Source organism: Talpa occidentalis, unplaced genomic scaffold (assembly GCF_014898055.3).
Source record: "Talpa occidentalis isolate TD23 unplaced genomic scaffold, MPIMG_talOcc4v2.1 talOcc4.2, whole genome shotgun sequence".
Classification (NCBI taxonomy): domain Eukaryota; kingdom Metazoa; phylum Chordata; class Mammalia; order Eulipotyphla; family Talpidae; genus Talpa; species Talpa occidentalis.
The window spans coordinates 11,962,371-11,986,081 of record NW_023602073.1 but is presented as its reverse complement, the minus strand read 5'-3'; the positions used below and the strand labels follow the sequence as shown (position 1 = coordinate 11,986,081).

The 23,711-nt window shown below is 40.7% G+C and overlaps 1 long non-coding RNA gene across 1 annotated transcript in view; it reads right to left on the bottom strand.

Annotated features, from left to right (window-relative positions):
- The window catches only part of LOC119253083 (uncharacterized), an 82,602-nt gene extending 64,910 nt beyond the window's left edge, over positions 1-17,692 (bottom strand). The window contains exons 1-3 of the long non-coding RNA XR_005126984.2: positions 17,583-17,692; positions 10,121-10,204; positions 7,932-8,039 (exon numbers count right to left, since the gene is read on the bottom strand). This is a non-coding gene — a long non-coding RNA (uncharacterized LOC119253083). The remainder of the gene's footprint in view (positions 1-7,931; positions 8,040-10,120; positions 10,205-17,582) is intronic.
- Between the last annotated feature and the right edge of the window lie 6,019 nt (positions 17,693-23,711).

Genomic DNA, 23,711 nt, shown 5'->3' with positions numbered 1-23,711 from the left:
GTCTAGGAAGATGTCCAAACTAGTACTCCACAGAGACAGGGATCCTGAAGACTGCATGACATGGAGACTCAACCTCTTACAAGGAAACTCAATGTGTGCGTATGTTTGATTTCTATGAAGCAAGGAATTTTGAGGCCTATTATCGGCTAGTCCCTACACTCTACTAAAAGATGTACAAAGATCAGTGGTAGCAGACCAAACATTGAAAGGCTTATACGCTCAGGGTGTGGGGGGAAATGTGTGCTTCTTTATTAATTGAAATTGTTACACAGGAGTAAAAGAGAGTCAAACATGGTAGGAGACAATGATTCATATCAGGTATAGAAAGAACATAGGTCCCACAAAGAAACACTCAATATTAGGAAAATGAGTTTGTGTGCTTGTGTGCGTGTGCGTGTGCATGTGTGTGTGTGTGGGGGGGTGGTGCTAAAATCTCAACTCAGTTGCTAAAGACCTACATTCTGAATAGGGTAAAGGGCATTCATGCTAAAGTGTTCCTTTTTCCCCTTTGTGTGAGTGGTCTAAGACAAAATGGTAAATTTTTACTCTTTAATAGAAATGTGGAAGAGAATTTTGCCTGAGCTCTTTGAGATCTTTGAAGAATATCAGCTCTGTAATTGGAAAGCACTGATTCTGGGTATTCTTGGGTAATCTTTCTTGCTTGTTGGAAATATAAAAAAAAGAAATTTATCACTAGAAAACATCCTTTATAACTCTATATGTCTGAGAATGATTAAACATTCTTTTAAAAAGAGCATTTTTTTTTCTTTTGATTCATCCTTTTCTTTTAAATCTGCCTCTTCAACACTAACCTTTATCCTACATTTCATCTCTGGAAATGAATGGAGTCCTGGAGATGTCATTAAGATGGCAACATAGATCAGTCCTGATTTCAATCCTTCTTACAAAAAGACTAACTAGCTACTATTCACAGACAAGACACCATTGTGAAAATCTTAGAACACAGGGTGAGGCTGAAGCACCCCCGTTCCCAAAGAGACCTAGAAGCAGCTCATTAGAAGGGGAAGAAGAAGAGGCATACAGACTGCCAGTGTTTTTACCCATCCAGCACAGCACTTCACCAAGAGGCCCCCACTGGATCATTAGTTTCCCCAGTGGGAAAAACAGGCCCCAAGGTGGATAGCTACCTTCCCCAACATTGTGGTTTACTTTCTGGGAGACACACCCCAGTCTTACCTCCCAGGGATTGTGGAGGGGGCAGAGTGGAGTGGTGAGGCTTAATGACTAGAAATCAGATTGTGATGAAGAAGTGGACAGGACTTATAGCAACCAGTGCACAGATCTTGGCAAACTGAATTCCTACTGGCAGTGGTATCCAAGCAGAAATCCCACCTGCATCTTTGCCCATTTTCAGAACAAAGATGTTAGCCCCACCTGGCCTGGTAATTTGGTACGCAGTTCTTTGTTGGCCTTGGAGACTTTTCTGCTGCCCCATGAAGGCAATGAAACAAATTCATAGCCCTGCCTATTGCTTAGTGGAGCCCTCAGCCCTGGCCAACTAGGCCCCTTGGCCAGAGCACCCTGAAAGTTATATAACATAGAGTCACTTGAGAAGAGAGCTTAGTGAAAAGCTCTGTCCATCTCCAGAGAAATCCAGCAGCCCCAACTGACCAGGGGGCTTGGTATATTATTGATTTGATCCCCCAAAAATGAGCTTTAGTGACTTGGAGCTATTCTGTGGTCCTCCTTAGGCAAAGGAGCTAAATTATAACTCTGCCGACTGCTGAATCTAGCCTTCAGAGCAGGACAAGTAAACAGAGCACCCTGGAAGCTGAAAATGCAGAGCACCACATAACTGCTGAGATTAGTACTCAGTCCCAGCTAATTAGGAAGCCTGACCAGGGAATCAGGCCACCACAGATTGGATTCTACAGTCACACTCGGGTAGGCAACCAGGCCAGTAATCCTATTCAACTATTACAAACAGGTTTTGCTAAACCAATATACAAAGTTCTGTTCCATTTCTATACACTAATAAAAAATTTCAGGGAGAGAAATTAAGAAAATACGAATATCCACTGTACCAAAAAAGACTAAAATACCAAAAAATAAATTTAGCCAAAAGGGTGAAAGGCCTATATAATGAAAAGCCCAAAACACACTGAAAGAAATTGAAGACATAAATGGAAAGATTCCATGCTCATGGAATCTTGGAAGAATTAATGTTATTAAAATGTCCATAATGCCCAAAGAAATGCAGAGTTTCAATGCTATTTCTATTAAAATTTTTCACAGAAATAGAACAAACAATACTAAAATTTATATGGAATCACAAAAGACCCAGAATAGCTAAAACAATCTTGAGAGGACCAATGCTGGAAACATCATGATCCCTGCTTTCAAATTATTTTATAAAGATAGTAATCAAAACATGTGGTGTTGATATTAAGAAATACACATAAGCCAATAGGACAGAATCAGGAGCACAGAAATAAACCCATGCCTAGCTGGTCAGCTATTATTTGACAGGGACCAAGAATATTCAATGGAAAGAAAAGTTTTTTCAATAAATGACACTGGAAAAATTGGATAATCACATGCAAAAGAATAGACTCTTATCTCACCATCATTCACAAAAAATGAATTTTTGAATGTAAGACCTCAAACCATATAATTCCTAGAAGAAAACATAGGGAAAGCTTCTTGACATGGATCTTAGCAATGATTTTTCAGATATGACACCTAAAGCATTGGCAACATTTATTGAATAAATGAATGACATTTGTTTAAAATGCAAAACAGTAATTAATACTGGATGGATTTCAATTGAGTAAGATTGTTTTTTCTGAGATAGTATTATATTGTTTTACTAAATATTTGTGTTAATAATGTGTTAATAGACATCATTACTAGGAGAATGTCCCTCACAAATGTTCTTTCCCTCTTTAGAAATACATTTTCTTCCGTTGTATAACTACTGTCTATATGTAAAATGTTTCCATAGTTCAGGCAGAAAAAAAATAAACACATGACATTGAATTTATTAAGGAAACACCATAAACAAACCCATTCTGAGACATCGTAAGGGAAAGAAACAAATATTCTATCAGCCATTATCACCCACCGAGAGTCTCCCTAATTTCATCTTTCCAAGCCAAGTGCCTTGCTTTTATTGAGAATACTTGGCACAGACTTATTTTCTTGGCAATTTAAGTAGATTGCCAACCCTTGACCCTATACCACTGTCTATATTTCATAATATCTTGTGGTTGCTTAATTCATAGTATTGATACTAAAAGTTAAATAACCTGTATATAATTCATTTTAAAAAAAAGTAGAAGTGATTTTTCTCCCTCTACCAAACCTTGTCGAAATTAGCTATGTTCGTTTTCTAACTTGTTAGCCAGACTGAATTGAAATTCAGTTCACTATATCTTAGTCATTACCTACACATTAGCACCACACTGTCAGGGGGTTTTAATACGCTTATTTATATGCGGCCTTTGGGCTTCCCAACACTATTATAAAAGCACGCTGACCTAGAGATGCCCATGTTTTCTCCAAGGGACTGAACTGTCTCACTCATATAGGTAACATTAAGGGCAAAGATTTATTTAAGTTCTGAAGCAGAGAGCTAACAGAATTACATAGAAGATACTGATATCCAATGCCAAGAAATGCTTAGAAAATAATAAAGATTAGATGGGTAATATAAAAGTTGATCAAATTTTAATCTAAATATATGCCATATGAAACTTATTTTTCTAATGCTACATAAAGGGAAATCATTTGGAGCCCCTGTTTGTGTATTTTAGCAACATTATTAGTTTCTCATGTTTCATTTTCTCCACTCACATGCTGAATCCACCCCTTTGAAGTAATTAGCATAATCACTAACATTATAAGATCATTTTCTTCACTCCAAATAAATGACCATCAAACTTGTGCCTACTCTCCATATTCAGAAAATGCTTAAATAGTTCATTATTACCCAAATGACTATGGGGAAATGCTGTGCATACGATGAAAGGAATAATGACTCTTACCCCCCACAATGAAGATGAAACTCTTCCACATAAGAATTAATTCATTGGAAAATATCCGGATATCAAGAAGATAATTGAAAGGACTAAAAATAAAATCAAATGCAATAGGTAATCTAAAGGTCATAAGATTTGTTGTTAAACAATGAAGAGTTTTTTTAAAATTTCAGTCGGTTTTATGAATATCACTGTTGTTTGCATTCTGAATATAGATTACTATTAAATAGATTTATTTTGTATCTAAGTGAACAGCCAATGCAAATGTATTTTGTGCTCTAAGCCTTCACCTATCAGCACAATACAGTCATATAAAAATGAATGGTCAAGAGAACACTAACATTAAAAGATACTTAAATTTTGTTAAAGTTACATTTTATAAGTAGGACTATAGCTTCTGTCCTTACTTCAGAACAACTTTAAATATGCAACCTGTCTAAATGAAAGTGCAGTGAATGAAAATATTTTTGATGTTACATGTTTCACATTTCTTACCACGCTAAATCTAAAAGAAATCTGAAACACTGAATAGTACCCATTTGACTAACAATATCTTCTGTTGATAATAGGTTTTATTGATTTACAGGTCAGAACTTATATTATCTGAAACAAATGAGAACAAATGAGGATGATAATATTATTCCCAGATTTTAAGAGATAAGCAAATTTGCTTATGAGACATATTGATTTGCATGCCATCACATCACACAGGGGACTAGGATATAATTACAGAATTTAAATTGCTTAATGCTGAACTTAGAGACCAAGTCTGAGCAAAACAGTAGCATTTTCTATTTGTACATGCATTCCTTTTTTTCTCAAGGAACTTCTGAGCTCATGTGGATCCCCAAACTCTAACACCCAGATGAACACACATCGGTGTGCAGTTGAATGTTTTTTTTTTTCTTTTTGTGTGTGTAGAAGAACTAGGGTGTAGGCCAGAGGTTTGAGGAGTGGGAGGGAGTGAGAGGATTCACCAGAGACAGAGCGGGGAGCATAGTAGGCAGATTTACTGAAATATACTGCTAAAGGGAGCAATGGGTGAGAACGGAGAGGTCTGCTGCGCCATATATGGGTTAGCTTCCTGGAGGGGGATCGAACTCAGGCTTCGCTGTTGATAGCACTGAGACTTAACCCCTAGGCCAACAGGGAGGCCTTGGTGTACACTGTAAAGCTGTAAGTCTATTGAGGCTGGTGTCCAGCTGTCTCCCTGCAAGAGACACATCATTAAGTATTTTGAAAAACACAAATGATGCACCCTCTCTAAGCACCTCCTCTCAAGGGAGACTTTCCAGCTAGAACTCAGTGCCTGGGTTATCTTTCGCTCTCCAATTATGTTCCACATTAATTTATTTTTGCTAAGATAAATTTATCAATATTCCAATCGCCTCATCATATTTTCAGCTTTTATTTTTGTACATCTCGAAAATTTCCATAGCTCGCTCTCAGTCCTCCATGACTTCATTTTCTCCATCATTCTTTTTAGTCTCCTGTTCCAGATAATAATTATTATCATTATTAAATGATGTCTACCACTCAGTATTTGTGATGTTTTGGGTACCTACTAAGATATTTACATGCAGAATAAGATTTGAACATGATTAAAATGTGTTGGAAGAGGACATATCAAACAAACCTCCAACCTCAGGCAGAAACAACATGAGTTCTTTCTGAACAGTGAGCGAGAGGGTCCTGATTTAATTATGTTGCAGCAGGCAATCATGATGAGGTGGTAGATTTGATCATGTTATCTAGATTCTTACAGTACTAGAGAGTCAGAACAGATAAGGCTCTCTCTCATCACTGTGGCCCAGTACTAATTGCTGCTATAAATATTTAACCCAAGTTTAATATCTATAGTGGCTGTCTACTAGAAGCTACTCTTAGCCCTTGGTATCAAGGTATGCATTGAATGTCTCTAGATGGTCATGCACCTACAAGTCATCATAGTCATGTGAGATTAGTGTGACAATTTTCCCAGTGGATAGCTTTGCAGGGTCTTAAAAAATGGAGTCATTTTCTTTTATCTATCTATCTTTCTTTCTATTTAACTTTTAAATATCCCTGTTTATTTTTTCATGGTATAGGATTTCTCCCCACAGGTGAGGTCACCATAGCATTCCTGCCATCCAAGTGTCCAGAGTCCTCCACCATTGTTCACTGCACTCTCCTATCCTCTCCCTGTCTGCTCTCTACCCTACCTCTCTCCCTTCCTCAGCATCTGAGATCTATTACCTGAAAACAACAGTCTCTTTTCAAGTGTCAGTCCTACAGTTTGTCTTCATCTGATACTTTGTTTGTTTCTCTAGTTTCCAAATATAAGTAAAACCTTCCAGTACTTATTTTTGTCTTTCAGGCTCATTTCACTTAGAATAATCCCTTACAGTTCCTTGTTGCTGCAAATGGCATGCATTATCCTTTTTGATTGCTGAGTAGTATTCCAATTTGTATATGTACTACATTTTCTTACTCCACTAAGCTGTCTGGGGGCATTTAGTCTGTTTCCATAGCTTAGCTACTATAAGTAGTGCTACTATAAACATAGGGGCACAGGTTTCCTTTTGAATTAATGTTTTTGTATACTTTGGACTGATATCTAGGAGTGGAATTACTCAGTCATATGGTAAGTCCATTTTTAAGTCTTTCAAGGAATCGCCACACTCTTTCCATAAGGACTCTGATAAGGCAATGATATGGAAGTTCTACAAAGTACTTATACAACTCAACAAAAAGGCTTTTTTCCTAATTTGCAATGATTATAATTTATTCCTAATTTCCAAATGGTCAATACATTTATCAAAAGTGCTTGATACAGTTTTTTAATAAAGAAAAGTGGGCTAAAATTAGAGCAGGATCCTATTACCAAAATAGCTAAAATTAAAAGGAGCAAATTAGGCTCCACACACGGATGGTAAAATTGCAATTACTTGAGGCAATCACTTGCTAACCACTTGGCCATATCCAAAATCTGGACATTTATACACCCAATAATTCCAGTTGTATCTATACCAATCAGAAGGACATGTATATGGACTTTAGCAGACATATACAAAATATCATAGTACATTATTCATAAAAACTCAGAATGGTAACAGGGTAATCCCCAGGGGAAGGGGAGGTGCCAGGTCCCTGCCCCACCCTAGGAAGCGTGGAACTAGGCAGGGAGGAAAAGCTGGACTAGATTGGGAGAGGGAAGGAAGGAATCAAGAAGACCAGGAGGAGGCACAAGGAGCAGAAATGTGTGGGGAGCACTTGCTTCTTGGCCTGGGATGTGTACCAGGAACCCAGGAGACATGGAAGGAGAAGCTTGAAAGATATAGACGTGGGTGAGAGACCCATGAGGAGGCTAACAACAGCAGCCTTTATATTAACTTGGATATTGATTTTGCTCTTTTCCTTCCAGATTTCTCTGGCCCCTTCATGTTCCCTGCCAGAAGGTGCCTTAGAAATGTGGCAAGGTTTGTGTCCCCACTTTGTGCCAACCCTGTTTGGCTGGACATTTACCCATGAGGGGATGGGTAACTTTGTGGGTAACTTGATTTGGAAACTATACTCTTTCTCTTCTCTTTATTTCACACTAAGTGTATTAAAGTTCTTTATTATTGAAGGTCTTATGCACTAGAGTATGCTTTATATTGTTGTGGCAAGTGGCAGAATCCATTTTAGAGCAGGCAGGTTTGAGGATCCCAGGATACCCCTTCACCATGCCCTGGAACAAAACCAGGAATACAAACAATATCCATCTATAATAGGATGGTTTTTATAGGCGGTAATGTATCATATAATACCATATATCAATGAGAAAAGAACAAATATTGCTACATGCAAAATATGGATAAATATTGAGCAGAAGACTAGCTATGGAAAGGTGGAGACTATGTTATTCCACTTATAGGAACTTGAAAACAGACAAAATTAAGCTCTGGTTACCTTTTACAGATGAACAGCTGAGACAGGCTCTGAATAAGGGTATTTACTTTGTGAAAGTTGACTGGCAGCTACTCCGATCCTTCACAAGGTAGTACTAAAATGCCATGGCTAAAAACAAAACAGAAAAAAACAATTTTGATCATGCCAGAAAGTGATTCATTGCTCAAGAGTTGGTTCACATCATCCAAGCACATCATAGGCATATGGGAAAACAGAATGCTAATTTATCAGTTAAATTAGTAAATATTGCTGTTTCATAGACAGTATTTTCTGTCAATATAACTGACATATTTAATCCAAGAAAACAAACTCCCACAAAAAGCGATATTATACAAATACGAGAATAAAAAATATGGACCAATGAAAGGCCTTTTTTTCCCCCACAATGTACAGAACATTTACCACACTATGTATAAAAGGCAAGTTACTTTAAGGAGCATTTAGTTACATTCAATGACCCTGGATAAAACTTATTATTACTCAAACACTTCATCAAGCTCATCCGATAGCCACATATGGCTACAGACATAATTTTGATAATCTATAAAATAGTTTGCTCTTGGCCTCGCCTGGTGGCACAGCAGTTGAGTGCTGGGTTGTGAAGCTGCCCGCAGCCTCTGCAGCACCGGTTCAATCCCCGGCCACCGGGCAAGGGTCCCACAAGGCAGGCAGACCTCTCCTGCTGTGCCCACTGCTCCCCTCAGCAGCGTACTTCGTCAGTCTGCCTGTTCTGTTCCCCTCTCTGGCTCTGGCGAATTCTCTCACCCTCCCGTGCTTCTGACTGTACCCAGTGCTTGTATAAATAAATTAGGGCCTCCCTGGTGGTGTAAGGGGTTACGTCTCAGCATTAGGATGCTATCGGCAGCCACTGCAGCATGAACTCGATCCCAGGGCAGGGAGCTACACACATGGCACAGCAGACCACTCCTGTCTCGCCCACTGCTCCCCTCAGCAGTGTATTTCAGTCAGTCTGCCTGTCTGCTCCCCACTTTGTCTCAGGAGAATCCTCTCTCACACACACCCCCCACACCTCTGGCCTACACACCAGTTTTTGTATGCATCAAAAAATAAATCTTTAAAAAATAGTTTGCATGTAAGAATGTCCAGCTACTGGGAGTTAGTGTGACTCTCAGAGAAAATCAAGAATTGATGTTATCTCATTTAATAACTGATCAGCAAACATTTAAAGACATTTTTATTAAATTTAAAGTCAATTTAAAGTCACATTTTTATTTTTTGAAGTGATAGATAAAACCAGTGTTAAGACTCAGGATGCGGCCTTTAACTTAGAGATACCAGCACTCATTCACTCAAGAGTTATTTATTGAACAATAGCTTTTTATAGGCCATCTATGGCTTTATTTGCTAAAGACCAGCTGTCTTCAGACAAGTCTTTGCCCTCAAGGTGAGCGCACACTGTAAGAAAGACAGACTAACGATGCCTATGTGCATACACAGATCAAAGGGAATTTTATGTAATGGTGCAAGCTATGAAGAAAGCGAAAATCAGGATTACGGGTAAAGATTTACTGGAATGGAGCACTGGTTTCCAGAAGGTCTTTAAGGGCAACTGCTCTGCTGAGGTCACATTGACACCCCCCACAAAAGATCAAATGCTGCAACCACAGTTAGAGTGGAGAGGAGAGCCATCCAGGCAGAGAGGACAATGGAATAAAGACCTGAGGCAAGATCAAGGTCAATACTCAAGGACCAGCAAGGGGCCTGATCTGGCTGTAACACTGAAAGGTGGTAGCAAGTGCAGCGGCAGGAAGGGCACAGGGCAGGTTTACTATGATTTGAGCAGACGGGTGAAGGAGGGAGTCCTAGAGCCCTCAGGAGCTTTTCAGGCTTTTATTAGGATTTACCAGGTACACGGCAGGCAGGGATGCCCGGGGTGCAGGGAAGCTGACAGGCCTCCCAGCCTCCAGCAAGCCCTCATTCTTTCTGGGCTCTCCGGCCTTCTCTCATGGCCTCTGCTTCACTGCTGGAGGTTCTGTTCTGCGTTCCTCTCTCTGCTGGCATCCCCGTGACGCCACCCTTATAAGCACAGTCTCTCAGCACAGGTGTACCCACCTACGCATGCCCACACCCCAATCCAGGTGCCCGCCACCAGGCATGCATTCAGGACCACAGTTATCCATCATCAGTCCTAATGGCTGGAGGGCAGAAAAGCCTGATACTTTACTTACCCCACACAAATGAAAGGGGAAAGACAGGAACCAGGTCATTCTGGGCCTTCAAAGCCATGATGAGTGTCTTGTGTTTTATTTGAACTGAAATGAGAAAACATGTGTAGGGGGTTAAGCAAAACAAAGCTAACGCCAATGCCTTGAAAGGATGACTCTGGAAATTGGTGTGGAAATATATGTCCATAATGAGAACACTTGGAAGTGAAATACTGTTTTAGCAGCATCAGCACAACAGACACGACATTGTCTAAAATGTTCTAGGGAAACACCCAGCTCCATGCCCTTTTCTTTACATTTTCCAGACAGTTGATTTCTTGGAATTTTAAGGTTAATAGCCTCACCATGCTTTCAGAGAAATCTAAGGATGTCTGAAATAAAGGACAGTCTCATCTCAAGGTTGTCCAAAGAGAAATTTAATTATTAAAAAAATAGCATATGACTTCACAGTGTCAATATGTAATTCAAAAAATCCCTTAGGTAACCAAAATTCGTAAGGGCACTTATGCCTTGCCTTCCGTAGTGGCAGGAAGGCACTGAACAGGTTTTCTATGAGCCCATGCAGACGGGTAAAGGAGGAATCCTGGAGCCCTTGGAGGCTTTTTTAGGTTTTAATTGAGTTTACCAGGTACACGGCAGGCAGGGGTGCTGGAGGGCCACCCTGGCAAGACTTCATTCTTTCTGGGTTCTCTGGCGTTCTCTCCTGGTCTCTGCTGGCGTCCTCGTGATGTCGCCTGATAAGCCAGTCTCAGCCCAGGTGTACCCACCTATGCATGCCCACGCCCCTCTCCAGGTGTCTGCCATCAGGCAGGCATTCAGGCCCGCAGGGGTCCACCATCCACACTAATGGACGAAGGGCGGAAAATCCTGATGGTTTTTCACCTACCCTACACCTTCTCTACTGAAGGAGTGAAGCATAGTGTCTAGGTTTGGTGGAAATTATCAAACTCAGAAATGACTTGCTTTTTTCTGTTAACCCAAATTCATGCAAATGAAAAGCACTGAGTTTGTCAGCTCATAACAGATTTGATATTTGCACTTGAAAATATGTCAAGCTACTTACCATCTTCGTGGTACATGAAAGCACAAGTTGCTCAGCCTATTTTTCCGTAAAACAAATGTTAGCAGCATGCTTAGGACATTATCTCTCCAACTGGCCATGTTCAGTTCACCCTCAGGTGAAACACCGAGGACTAAGAAACGGGTCAGGGATGAATCCAATTTCATTAACATCTGAAAGCTTTCATCTGGTAGAACATCCAGTCCTCCTCTCACAAAAAACAGATCCCTCCCAAGAAAGTTATTAGTCAAAAGGCCAAACTGGAGTCCCCATGGTGATTCTTCTAGTGCCATGAGTACTGGATTAAGTGAGGCAGATAATAGATGGCCTATTCACTGGGGAATTTATTTCAGCCCTTCTCAGGAAGCAGATGGAAATTTTAACCCACTCACATCTGATCTCAGTTTGGAGTCTCCTTTCTTTGCCTCCAAAGAACAGAGGTTGAATTTCAGGCTAGTTAAATCATTTCCCAGCTATGCTATCAGAGCACAACACAAAGCTGAAAATTATATGATGAATCACTGCTCTGACCTTCTGGCCTCATAGCTACCTAATTTATTTATCTTCTCAACCCAAAGTTCAGGTTATAGCAGAGAGAGGGATAAGGAGGAAGTAAGAAGGGGCTTCAGGGTGGAAGTTCTAGAATGAACCTCTCTTGACTTGATGTATGTGTGTGTGTATGTGTGATGTATGTGAGCATGCACACATGCTCACAACTGTGCTGGAAAAACTTTATTTCCTTTCCCAGATTCACTCCAAGTTCAGTAATTGGAGGCTCTAGTAGAACAAAGAGCAAGAGTAGAGTGAGGTGACTGGGGTTATTTTTTGACCCCAGTTCTCCAAAACAGAAGGTACGGCTCCATCTTCCCGCACTCTCCTACCCACTCACATCTCTCCTGTTCCCTTAACCTCCACGAAAAGACCCTGCATTAATTTCATCTTGTCCCTGTGTACCATTTTCTTCTTTCCTTGTTTGCTACACCAGCCACTATTTACAAAATTTGATTTCAAAATCTTATATGGTGAGTAAATGCCCTATGATCTGTGTAGTGGCAGGAAGGCACATTGCAAGATCTCTATGACCTGAGCAGACGGGTAAAGGACAGTCCTGGAGCCCTGGGTGGATTTTCAGACTTTTATTCAGCTTTTACCAGGTACACAGCAGGAAGGGTTGCGGGGGGGTGGGGGTAGCTGGGAATCTTCACTCTGTGCTCTCTGTTGTTATCGGTCTGCTCTCTCATTCAGCTACTCTTTCTCTTCTGCTTCCCCATGATGCCACCCTTGTAAGCCCAGTCTTTGCCAAGGTGTGCCCACTAATGCATGCCCACATCCTACTCCAAGTGCCCGCCATCAAGCACGTGTTTAAGACCACAGGAATCCATCATCAATGCTAATGGCGGGAGGGCAGAAAAGCCTGAAAATTTTTTCACTTACCCTACAGTCTGATACTATTATTTTACACTAGAAGATGAAGGATATAAGCAAGTCATCGAAGGCATTTCATTGGAGCAGTCAAACATGAAAATTGCCTTAGCATGAATCAGTCAATAAACTAAGGTTAAACGTTGAAAGCCAATAGGAGATGAGAGCTAATGATTATTTTAAGTCTTCTGTGTATTAATTTACTTACTGTACTCTTTAATCATTATAACAACTATATGAATTAGTAAAAATCAGAGCAAATATTTAAGATCAAACTTCACCCTGAGATATTTCCATCTTATTCACGCTGCTGCCTTTTGAAGGGGTTAATCAATCATTTCTATTTTAATTATTTGTTATTCAAAGATAGGTGAAGTCAGAGGAGAGGAACTTTTGAAAAATCAGCAAACACTATAATCACTGGTGCTGAGAAATCCTTAAACAGGTGATGGTATGTAAGTGGAGTCTATGAGAGTGGCTCCAATCATAAAGATGGAATCCTCTTAAATAGGATTGGTGTTTAACAAAAGAAATTCCAGAGAGAGCCCTAGTCCCTTCTGCTGTGTAAGGATCCCACAAGCTTGCTCCTTGCTTTCAAGACTTCCAACCTCCAGAACAGATAAAAATTTCTGTCGCTTGTATGCTGCCTCGTCCGTTGTGGCTTATTATAGCAGCCTAAACACTCTCAGTGAGAGGTAACCTTCCCCACCTAGCCAGCCGTTCAAGTATCAGCTTCTTCTCAGCTTAATCCTCCCCAAATACTGGCGATCGACCACATCCATGAGTTTGGTGAAGAACAGGTTAGGGCCACAAGCTAAAAACTGGTCTCTCCACAATCCTTCCTGACTAGAATCTACAAAAGTGAAGCCCCTGGTTCTTCTCTATTGGTGACAATTAATATTCTTCCTTTGAGAAGCAGAATGCAATATCCATGCAATATCTCAGTGCAGTCACATGTTTGAACACAATGTCCCCCCCTCGCATATTAGCCAAAATGCTAAACTTCTTTTACAATTTCTTTTCTACCTCCCCCCGCCCACCTCCACCCATTATTTCCATGAATAAATGGTAAGTCCAGCAGGAGAACTGCAGTTCCCTGACACTCGAGGGAGCAAGTCACTGAGCCACAGGACCCATCCTTTGTGCTCTGATTGTGGGACAAGAAGAATCTCCTGCTGAGCATATCCCCAGTTCTTCTCCTCCTGCTACTTCCTCCCTGTAGTATCTGACTTTCCTCTGGATCAGGGCATTTCTTTCTTCCTTGACAACATAACAATATTTATTGAAAATCCTAAAGATTCCACTAAAAAAAATAAATCAAAATGTAAGTCTATTGCATTCCTATATGCAAAGGACAGACTCAAAGAGAAAGAAATCAAGAGAACAAACCCATTTACAACCCCAACCAAAAAAATTAAGTAACTCAGCGCATTTTAAACTCAGCTCACCAGGTCCCCACCCACAGCAAGAGAAGCTATTTAAGCGCTGCCTTTGCAGGCTGCATGGCCTCCCCAGCTCTGTGACATCATCCAGAGGTCTGCAGACTCCTTCCTGTTCTCCCACAGCTCAGATCGTAGGAGTGGGTGGAAGTGGGGATCCCCATTATCCGTTAGCCTTTCCTTTAGCTTAATTGCAAATGACCATATTGATTGCAGGAGGGCAGAGTGCTCACTCAGCATCCCTAGAGGATCCTGTCTGAGAGGGGTTAGCCTTTTCCTCTTGCCTTTTAAGGATGCATTTGCCTTTTCGCATGGGGTTTGCTGTTGCAATTAATCTCTCTAAATCTGTGTATTCTCTTCTCCCTTTTAATGTTTCTACTTCTATCCTCTCTTCTTCCTTTATTGCCCCAATTCCTTCCTCCCTTCTTTCTTTCCTTGCCTCTTACATTCTCTTTCCCCAGGCTTTCTTTTTTTTTTAATTAATAATAAATTTTATTTTTATATTCCCCATACAATTTCAACCCCCCCATTTTGACCCCAATCCCTCCCCTCCTGCCCCCCACCCCCCAAAAAGTGTCTCTGGTTCATAGTTTTTTGTTGATTTTGATTTTCACTTTCTTACAGTTATTCATTTCTTTCATTCTGGTCTGCTTTTTTGCTGTTTTCTTGGCAAAATAGTAAGCAAAAAAGGGTAAGCAAATTTTGCTTACTGAGCCCGCCATATACTGAGTCCTCTATAGCTGGAAATATGTGTGTTCAAAGACAGAAGATACTGCAGAAGGCATACTGAATAAAATGCTTCAGTGTTATAAATACCAATGCATAAAATGACGATTAAATGAACAAATAACTAGGAGAATATAAAATGACAGTATAGGTCGTACACAAGCAAGTAGGAGTGTCTGAAAGCTTGTAGTACACCTTCATCATTAAATTTCACCAAGAGTTAGCCTTATCCATATTCCAAAACAAATTCTACACATTTTTGCCCACGCATGTATATGATTCAAAATCCAGGATAGCAAATTCATGAGCTAATTTTCCTACACTTCCACTCAATGCCCATGTTAGTCTTTACTAATCAATCACTATTATTTTTTTTCCATTTGGGGTCAGAGCAGCTCCAGTCATTTCAAAACAGCAATCCAAGCAACTTCTATTAGATAATAGAGGCTATCACTAGAGCAAAGTACATTTTTCTTTCCTGAAATATATATTTCCAGAAGTATAGCCACCTGATCATTTCTGCATATGGAATTCTGGGTTGCTTTTTATACTTTTTTCAGTGATCAAAATGTGCTGCGTGATTATACATTACATTAATAATCAGATACAAATCAAGTTAATTAAGAAATTGACTATCCTATAATTTGAAGACAGAATTTCCAACACACAGATTTTATCCTGACAATATCAAAGAACAAAGTCAGGAAAATTGAGCAATTCTTTTTATTTCACCCAGTTCTCTAAGATTTATAAACACCAAAGTAATAATATTTAATTATGTCATTTTAAAAACATAAAGACCAAGATTGATTTTTCAAACTTAGTTTAAGACACTTTTTATTATTTGTATGGGAGAAAGAAGGGAGGGAAAGATAAAACAAGTTGCATTGTGATGATTAGCAGAAACTTACAAGCAGAACACGAGGGGCTATAAAGAAAGAATTGTCCTTAAGGGAAAAAACATTTTATTTCTATTTCAATTGATAAACCTTCAAATTAGTTTCAGCATAATACTTGGAAAAGTGTTCGTTAACATTCACAGGCAATAATATTACCTCAGCTTAAAGTGTCTTTGTGTGTACATGTGCGTGTGTGTCTGTGTGTGTTGCACGAACATGTGGATGTAAACATCCATCTAATTTACCATCACTTACATTTACCTTGACATTTACCTGGACTTTGCTAATGGCATTTATACTGAACAATTTATTCTTAACACATAGCCCACAATGTTATTCTCAAAAGAATCACTTAGTAAATATTGGTCAAGGATAAGGAATCTGTCAGGGAAGCTAATATTGGCTTTGACTTTTTGCATTTTTTTTCATGTCTGTACAAAAAAAATCAGAAGCCATTAGCATTCAAGCCTTCAGCTCTAATATATGTATCATGAACAATCCTGGGAATGATATCAAAGCTATAGGAGAAATTTGAATATTATGATGGGTGGGAGTGAGACTTCATTTACTAAAATGGTTTAGCTACATCTCATTTACCAGATGCTCCTACTCTTCCACATTAAAATTATAGGCCGAGCACTAGATAGTCAAAGAAAAGTGACATTGTTGCATGTTTATTTAGTTGCCAAAATTTATTGTCTTTATTGCTAGATTATCTGTGAACAAGTGAACAGGATAGAAGTGTTCCCTGCCTCTCAGTGAAATGGAGAATACAGAAATGTACATGGCCAATTACAATACACAATGTTAGTATTTACTAAATGGTGATTCGCGATCATGTTGCCTCAGTATCACTGAAGGGGGTTTTAAAAAATACAGACACTCAGTGTAATGCAGATCTGACCCCATGGTGTTGTTAGGGGGAAGTGATGTCCTGAGTTAATCCCATACAGGACTTACTACCATTTTTAAGTACAGCTGCTTGTTTTATGCAAGGAGACAGAACAATTTCCACAATATCAAACCTCTGAGCAAGTGACTACAAATTGCTTCTATATACACAAAGTTTGCACAAGATCCAAACCAGTTTTTCTAATCTACACGTCTGAAACAAACACCCTAGAGAAACAAAAAACACATTTGTGCTTATGGTTAGCCAATGCCATGGGGAAACCACCCTTCCCCAAAGGGCTGAGTAACCAGGGACAACTTTAAGTCCTTTCCACATCAGGCACCACATCTGTTAGTGGGCAGAGTGAGGGGCACCCGTGGACCCCAAACCTGCCTGCTCTAATTGAGTTCTACCATCCACCACATCAAAACAAAACATACTCTAGTGCATGAACTTTAATAGGAAGGAAATTTAATACAATTAGTGAGCACTAAAGAGAAGGGAGCCTGACCTCCCTGGTGTCGCAAGGGGTTAAGACGAAACCTATGAAGCTGCCCACAGCCTCTGCAGCACAAGTTCGATCCCCAGCCAGGGAGCCTACCCACATGGTGCAGACGACCTCTCCTGACTCAACTGCCGCTCCACTCAGCAGTGTATTTCAGTCAATCCACATGTTCTGCTCCCCACTCTGTCTCTGGTGAATCCTCTCACCCCCCACACCTCTGGCCTGTCCCCAGCTCTTATATGCATAAATAAATAAGTCTTTAAAAGAAAGAGAGTGAGAAGGGAAACATAGATGAAATCGTTTTCATACAAAACACCCAAAGTCACCCATCCCCTCATAGGTAATACCCAGTCAAAAAGGGTTGGCCCAAAGCAGGCCCACTGAGGCCCAAAAGCCTGCCACTAGTCTAGGTGGGGTCCCATAGAAATGGGGCAGAAGGGGTCAGGCAAGTCTGGAAGGAAAAGAGTAAAATCCACATCAAGATAAAAGCTGCCGTAGTCAGCCTCCCCACAAGTCTCTCACCCACGTCTGTTTCAAGTGTCTCCTCCTTCCAAGTCTCTCAAATCCCTAGTACAAGTCCAAGGCTAAGAAGCAATAGCAGCTTCTTCACAGGTTTCTCCACTTCAAGTGCCTCTCCCAGACCCTCTCCTTGCTGCTCTCTTTCCTTTTCCCTGTCTGGGCTCACCTCCCTCAGCTCCACCCTTCCTTGGGTGGGGCAGGGAATATGGAACCTACCCCTACCCTGAGGATTCTCCTGGTAATTTTAGGATTCTGCTCCAGGCACCTTGACCCAAAACTGTATATTTGCATGGGAGTCCTAGAGATAGCACATCCCCTGGAGGAAGTAAGACTTAAAAAAGGGATGTGAAGTTATCCTATAAAGGCTATGAGCAGCTGATACCAGGGTGAGTGGAGGGATGGGTGGGTGCTGGTGGTCACAGTGACTAAATTGGGAGCAGAAGAGCATTACAATGGAGAGAGCAGCACTTTCAATGCAAACATGTCTGTTTTATGTTAATGTCACAGCAAACACTGGCGGGATACAGAGATAAGGGATCTAGAGAAATGCAACCAGAGAAGGAAGCTTTAGCTTCCAGAGGGCCTTGGAAGGCCTCCTACAGTGTTTAGACTATTTGAATAGTAATTGGCATAATATGAATTTGAATAGTAAATGGCCATAGGGCCTTGGGTTGCCATGGTTTCTGACCTATGCAGTGGTCTAGGTGTTTTGTCCTTTGATGATGCACAGAGAGTAGGAGGACAGCACAGTTTGGAGAAAAGGTGAGAAATTCAATTTTGAAATGCTCCTATTACCATTTAGGAGTGGCCAATGGCTATAAAATCCAGCGCAAGGTACACATCACCAACAAATATCAACTGAGCACTTCTTACACTGCACCGTGTGCTACATCTAGGAATACAAAGGTGAATAAGAGAAGACATGTAGGCCATGCCTAGACTATGCAGACCTTGCATTGGGATGTTTATTGATGCCCTGAGAGTAGAAAATATCACCCAAGAAGGGAATTTGGTTTAAATGCACTTAGAATTTACATGTTGAGTGGCAAACAGAGGCGCTATATAAATGTTAACTACAAAATAAATAAGCAAAAATCAGAGGGATCATCACAAAGCAGAGAATTAAGATTGGAAGTGATACCCAATGATCCAAAGGCCATGGAGGCCTCTGAGAACTGAAGGACAATGAAAAATAGAAAGGCCTTGGATGACGAGAGGGGATGAGATGGAATACCGTGTACAACATATGTTGGGTTCCAAATGCCTGGAAATTTAGCCTAAAAAAAGGTGAGATTATTTCAGGGTTTTAAACAGGAAAACTAATTTATATAGTTCTAAAAATATTACCCTGCCATTGTGTGGAAAATTGATTTTGAAAAAGGAACGGTGAAAGTGTTATAGGGCCACCAGAAGCACAGGTTGTAAACTAGGGATGGCTTATAAACCACCCATGGATGTTTACAGAAGCAAAATCACGTGCCATATACAGGTGTATCTTGGTTGTAGTGGCAGAAAGGGGCACTGAGCCGGTTTTCTGATCCAGCAGACCGGGTAAAAGAGGAGGAGAGTCCTGGATGTCTCAGTGGCTTTTTAGGCTTTTCTTGGGATTTACCAGGTACACAGCAGGCAGGGGTGCTGGGAGGCCAGGAGGCGGGCAGGCCTCCCAGCCCCCAGCATGTCTTCACTCTATCTGGGCTCTCTGGCCTTCTCTCGTAGTTCTGCATCTGCTTCTGCTGCTTCTCTTCTGCTGGAGTCCCCATGATGCCCACCCTTAAAAGCCCAGTCTTAGCCCGGGTGAATACCATCTACCTATGCCCACACCCTACTCCAGGTGCCCGCCATCAGGCATGCATTCAGGACCACAGGGTTCTGTCATCTATCCTAACGGTGGGAGGGCAGAAACCCCTGATACTTTTTACCTTACCCTACATTGGTCAACCATGTTGGACACCAAACTGTTACAGGACAACCCCAATATGAAATGGGTTGCCTGATTTGGGGTCCTCACCTGTGCGCTCAACAGTGACATAGAAAAATCAAACTGCAGACACACACAGAAAGGTTAATAAAGGGATTATTTACAAAAGAAGGGGAAATGAAGAAATGAATAACTCAGGGAGAAAGTGAGGGAGATAAATTGGTAAAAGTGTCCTACCTGTTACGCTGAGTTGGAATCCGAAAATCATGCTGAGAGGTGGTGAAAAGCCAAGAGCCAAGGCCCTCCTAAGGCCCATAGGTCTGGTTATATACCACACCTGGCTGCTTAACTCCACCCTCAGTTCCCAGCAGGCCTCCCTTCGGTGGTGATGACATTATGGGATTTGTAGTTTTTGGTGTCCTGGATCTCTTTTGTCGGGAGTGGGGGATGGAGTCCATAAAACCTGTGTTTGTGGAGTTCGTTCAGGGCATCCTTTCTCCCCAACAAAAGCAGAGAGATGCCTTAGGAGTCTGTCAAATATACCAGTTAAAGATGATGATATGTTGGTGTAGAAGGGCATGGATTCGGTTTATTTTCCGAGTGAAGAAGGGACTTGTGGATGGATGAAATGTAGGGAAATGAAGGAAATAGACAAAGATAACTCCTGATTTGGGGGAGCAGTGGTGGAGGATAGGCCAGTGACTGAATCTTTAGACACGCTCATAATGTTTTGTTGTGTCTCCAAAGGCACTGTATGTTACTTACAGAGGCCTAGCACACTTCCTGCCCCTGGTTTCTTCCAATTATTTCTAATATGGCAGTCTGAGAATGAGAAGCACTTATTGGATGATTAAATAAATGAGAGAATATGTCCTTATGCAGAAAATGAGGCAGCTACTTTTGTGCATTGCATTTCTACTGTTCAGTTTTACTGTGTTTCCCTACAGCATTTCTCTAGCATGGAGTGCTTGATTTTTATTCAATAAAAATAAGTTGTACATTATACATTTCCTTATACAGTTAGGAAAAGAAACATGGAAAATCTTCTAAAGCAGATTTTTCAGATAGAGTAAATTTCTCCCAAGAGAGAATATTAAGTTCTAGGTCTTTTGACTCCAGAATGGATGGTTTTATGGGAAAAATTCACGTTCAATAAGTACCCACATATGTTTGATATCGTTTTGATGCGATTTAACCTCACAGTTATCCAAAAGGGGATGCTTATTATTACTATTACTATTACTATTATTATTTTTATGACTACTACCATATTATAGATGTGAAAAGTGACACCCCAGAAAATGAAATGATATGTGTAAGGTCATTTACAAAAAAGGAATCAGGGGCATATTCAGTAACAAAAACCATGCTAACCATCACTCATAGTTTTTGCTTTTCCTCGATTCCTTGAATTGGGTTGAGTCCTTGTTTCAGAATCAGAGTATTGAGTTCTTTCCACAAGAGAGGAGGATCATCAATTAAGTGTATCTTAGATACTTCCGACCTTCAAAAGTAGTACAGGGCAGGGAGAGGGACACCCCAGACCCCACAAACCTGTCTGATCTAAATAAGTTCTGCCATCTGCTGCATCAACACAAAACATATGAGACTTTAATGAAAAGGAACTTTAATACAATTAGTAAACAATACAGAAAAGACAGAGAATATAGTTTCTAAATGAAGCACCCAAAGTTACCCATCCCCTCGTGGGTAAAAATCCACCCAAACAGAATTGGCCCAGAGCAAGGCCCAAAAGCCTGCCACAAGTCTAAAGTATCTTCCAGTGGGGACCCCCAGAAAAGGGTCAGAAACAAGCAGACTAGTCTGGGAGGAAAAGAGCAAAATTAAAATCAAGATAAAAGCTGCCATTGTCACCTCCCCACAGGTCAATCCCACATCTGTGTCACCCAGTCCACGACCAAGAAGCAAGCGCAGTTTGTTCACGTGTCTCTTGGCTCCATGTGCCTCCTCCAGGTCTCCTTCTGGCTACATCCTGCATCCTTCCTTCTTCAGTCTCCTCTGCAGCTTCTTCTCTCCCTGCTCAGCTCCACCCTCCCTTGGGTGGGGCAGGAAACCTGGAACATCCCCCCTTCCTGGGGACCACCCTGTTACAATATTTCCACTGAATTCCAAAGAGAGGAATAATCTAATACTCTGTAAACAGGGTCTAAGCCAACTTGAACAAAAATTCTTAAATTAATTTTAATTAATTACTTGTAATTTTTAATTATTTTTATATTAGAGAAACTTCATCACTCAAGAGTTTGGGATCAAGTGGAATTTAGCTACACAATCTTATTAGCAGGTGTAGGATAAGGTAAAAGATATCAGGCTTTTCTGCCCTCCCGCCATCAGGATAGATGAGGGAACCCTGTGATCCTGATTGCATGCCTGATGGCGGGCACCTGAAGTGGGTACACCTGGGCTGAGAGACTGGACTTTTAAGGGCGGCGTCACAGGGACGCCAGAAGCCGAGAAAGCAGCAGCAGAAGCCGAGATCACCAGAGAGCCCAGATAGAGTGAGGATTTGCTGGGGGCCGGGAGGCCTGCCAGCCTCCTGGCCCCCCAGCACCCCTGCCTGCCATATGCCTGGTGAACCCCAATGAAAGACCTGCAAAAAGCCACTGAGGACTCTGAATCCTCCTTTACCCGGTCTGCATGGGATCAGAAAACCTGCACTGGTCCATTCCTGCCCCTACAGCAGGTTATAACAAAAGCAAGTTTTAGGGCAATTCTGCTGTCATAAATATTTATGTGTAATCAAACCCCAAAACAGTTAATATTAATTCTTCTGTGAGCATGATGAATCTCATCTTCCTGCCTTTGTAAATGCCCTGATCACCATCTTGCATGAAACTTTTACTGCAGCTAGAAATCACAACACTGTCGAGTCCTGAAATTGATTTTGATAGTCAGCATCAGACCACAGAGGATAAGAAATCAAGCGTCTGTAGTCATCCCTAAGAACACAGGCTTTGGGGGCCTCCCTGGTGTTTCAAGGGGTTAAGTCACAGCACTATGAAGCAATCCGCAGCCAATGCAGCACAAGTTGAATCCCTGGTCAGGGAGCTACCCACATGGCACAGCAGACCTCTCCTGTCCTTTCCTCAGCAATGTATTTCAGTAGATATGCCTGTTCTGCTCCCCACTCTATCTTTGGTGAATCCTCTCACCTCCCACACCTCTGGCTTACACCCCAGCCTTTGTATGCATAAATAAATAAATCTTTAAAAAAAAAAAAAAGAACACAGGCTTTGGATGGCCCATTCTACCAATACCAGCCTGTGCATCCCATTACTAAAATATGTTAGCCACATCTCTAGAGCAATTTTCTTTTTTCTATTCAGAGTACAGGTCTACTGGTGACCACGCTCAATAACAAGTCACTAATTTCACTGAGCAAACCCATATGTGACCTTCATTATGTATATTAGGAAATCCTTAGGTGTTGATTAAGATATAAAAATGAAAGAGCTTTCAGTAGCTACCTTTGGAATTAGTCTTTTGCACATCACGGTAGGCACCATGCTTAGAGTATGGATTCTTGATTAAAGCAACTGAATAGCTCTAGGGTTGAAGTTTAAACTAGCTACCACATACATAATATTGTACAATGCATGCCAAAGTATTTAAAGGAAATCAGTAAAGACACTGATAGTCCCTCTCTCAGCTTGAATACAGCAAGTGTGATATTTTAATAAGTTCCCTCACCAAGTATTCCTGGATGCCTGACAAAATGCTCATAGTTCCCCAATTGTCTACCACTGCACCTTTTTATTTTCTCTTATCACCCCTCCTCATTGCATTTTCTATCCAACTGCCAGGACTTTGCAAACATGGGATTGAATTTCAGGATAAAAATGGGGTACTACTTTCATAAACTCTTTAGTATCTATTAATTATCTCAATTGACTTGTTTAGTAAGAACTTTGATATATATTCAAGTAGAGTTATTTATTTATTAATTCAGTTGTGGGCTGTCAGTTCCTTACAAGGAAGGAAATTGAAAGGTAACATTCATTCCAGTTTTTATTGCAAAAGGCTAAACATATTTTGTTTCAATATAAACCAACAGCAAGCTATATTAATTCAAAAGGTACCAGAAAATATATGCTAGTAGCACTTGCAAGTTATTACAGTCTAATTGTAGTTAATTTTATTCTCTGGGACAACTAATCTCTCGATAACATTTGCAGTGATTGATTAAAATCCAC